Raw genomic sequence first — 3018 nt, 5'->3', positions numbered from 1 at the left:
TCTTAACAAAGGATTATTTCGTGTGTTTTCTGCTTGGTTCTATAACCAACTCGATCTAATTCATTGGTGTATACATTCTTAGAACACGAGCTATTGCAGCTCTTGGAGAATATTTTGTTTGAAGCACCTCAAGGTGCTCTGCATTAGATCCAACATCTACCTATTTGGATAATAAACTAAAGCCCAGCCCAATAAAGAATTCAATTAACTTAAAGAATCAAAGATGTCTATGATTGACCTTGAGGTGGGCTACTAAAATTAATAAAACTAAATCCTAGAATATTTATATACACATATATGGGGCGGGTATTATAGGACCCATGACCCGCCCCATACCCATACGGGTCTGAAAAATTGGACCCGAGACCCGTCTCATAACCCATTTAGTATGACCAAACCCGTCCAGATGGGGCGGGTCCATTACCCAGACCCATTAACATCCCTAATAATGCATGCATTGATTAATTTTTAGATTTTTGAGAAGCGCAAGAACATATTTTTTTTTTACTCTCGCTCTCATTATTCTTATATGATGTGTGTGTTTAAGAACTTCAAATATTTGTAATTATATAGACGCTCATATCATCAATCATATATATATGTATATATATATGTGTGTATATAAGAGAGTCATAAAGATTAAAAAGAAGAAAGAATTGAAAACATTGTATTCACTATTCATGGACGCAATGCCTATATAATTCGTTTCACCATCGTTCTCTTTCAAAATATTGAATAGAAATCATCAGATAACAAACTGACCATAAATAATCTTCTTTTACATGTGCGAAGCACGTTCTCTTTACCGGTTCGACAAAAAGAATGTAAATCAACCGAGAAAGAAAAAGAGACATCTTTACTCAAAACATTCGGATAAACTTTTTTTCGATTTTTCAAAATGAAACCACTGTTGGGACATCATGTTATCAATCCAAGACGCAACGGAAGTTTTAAAAGTTATGCGTCTCGACATTCAAGACGTTGTTTGGGTGTCGTGTGTTTAAAACCATACATAGGGTGTTTACAGTTATACTTTCGCGTATTAAACGCTGAACTCCAAACTATTCTGGTCTTTAAGTGGATATAACCCTTCTTGTAAATTCCTACGAACGACTCTTCAACCTTGATCGTCTAATTAGGTCCATAATCAGAAGCTTTGTTTCTCGCTTGAATTGCACTAGAAATCGCAACCGATTTGTGAGTTGGGACTATAGCCTCCGAATTTCCAAAATCTGGAGACGGTGTAGCGACATCGGTGAGACGTGGAAGAACATAAAGTGGCCAAATTATTTTTCCCCAAAGTCTATGGGATGGCCGTGTGTTTCATGATTCATAATCATGGATTTTGTGCTAATTGATTCTTAATCAATCAATAATCAATAATTATTGATTCTTAATCAATAATTAAGCAAATCCAATTTGCTTCTGTCCAAAATTTATTCCCATAACTTTGAAGAAGTGGCCAAAATTTATTCCCACAAAAGTTATAAATTAAATAATGGTTTTTTAATTTGATGTACATATACATGTATACATTTTATATGGTGATATAAAATATGTGTATATTATATTATGCATTATTAAAAGTAATAAATACATTATATTAGTAAATTCCAAATTCACTAAATAAATGGTTCCGAACTCATTATAACCACGATCGACGATCCGAGAGCGCCGATGTACCAATGATACAAATCTTATTTATATAATGAAAATCGAAAATATCAAAAGTCAAAATTTTCACTTACTATATTGAGCAGCTGTCAGTTTTAGTGAACTCTTTCACAAAACAGGCAGTTCCACTCGCCTTCCTTATTTAGCAATCATGCTAACTTCCATTTCTTCCATAATGTAATCAGCTCATAAATTTTTTTATGAGCTTTATGTTTGATCTCCATCAAAGTATAGTCGGCAAATTTCAAATCCTTGAATTTTGAATTTCTCAACAGGAACACAGAATACGATACTTGTGTGACCCTCAATGGTTCAGGGATACAGCTAGCTGTGGGTTCACATATCCATACGATTCAGAATAAAATTTATTCTTATTCAGACTTACCCTAGTTAGCCACATTCTTTTCATTAACTCCTTGATCAAGAATGTCAGAACTCATTTTTGATTGCACCCATCGGATCATGGTAAGAGCCTCTAGTAGCATTGCCCCATGATCCCCTAGGTATCATTGATAGTGCCTGAAAGAACCTTTAGTTATGGTTAGCGTATAGTACAGTCCTTTCAACACATATATCCCGATCGAATCTGCAACCATTGGTATATCGAGAGTTGCATATGAATGTGGTAACGATGCGATTTATCTTTGAGTACTAATAGTGGCATGGTATGTGCAACTAGAAAAACACATTTCCCTAAAGCACAATTCTTGCTCTAACCAAAGACTCCTTGCACTATTATCTCATCAGAACATATAGGATATCTTCACACGTAGGTGAATGGTGAATCCCTGACTACAATGCATTTTCTCCTACGTAATTCGAAACTTCATCCAAACTCGCCATCTGATGACCTCGATAGAGTCGTTAATCGGATCAAAGCGCATGCTAGTATGTTTAGCCCTTACATTGTCCTGGGTCAAAGAACTAATGGTGTACAACCATAATTGCGTACTATTCCACTCGATAAGTGAGAACCACTTGGATAGTCCGATGGAGGGTTGTTCAATGCATCATCATATGATCATCCATCCGTGTGAATAGACATCTCCATGCCCTTGCCAATGAAATATGAAGTTTACATTACAGATGCTAGTATCGAGCTCGAGCGACCTTAAGGCAGATTCGACTAAGAACATGTTTAGAATATACGGTACACTTCCTAGAGAGTTTCAGGAACTTACATTGCGACGCAGACCTCATGGTACCTATTGTATATTCTAGGAATTTATCTATTTAGCTTGCATAAGTATACATATAAAGAATAATGTCATAATCGAATAAAATCATAAAATATTATTACAATAAAGATTATTTTACATTCAAGTCAATAAAGACCTGAGCCAC

Source organism: Primulina eburnea, chromosome 7 (assembly GCF_022965805.1).
Source record: "Primulina eburnea isolate SZY01 chromosome 7, ASM2296580v1, whole genome shotgun sequence".
Classification (NCBI taxonomy): domain Eukaryota; kingdom Viridiplantae; phylum Streptophyta; class Magnoliopsida; order Lamiales; family Gesneriaceae; genus Primulina; species Primulina eburnea.
Note: the sequence above shows the minus strand (reverse complement) of the source record.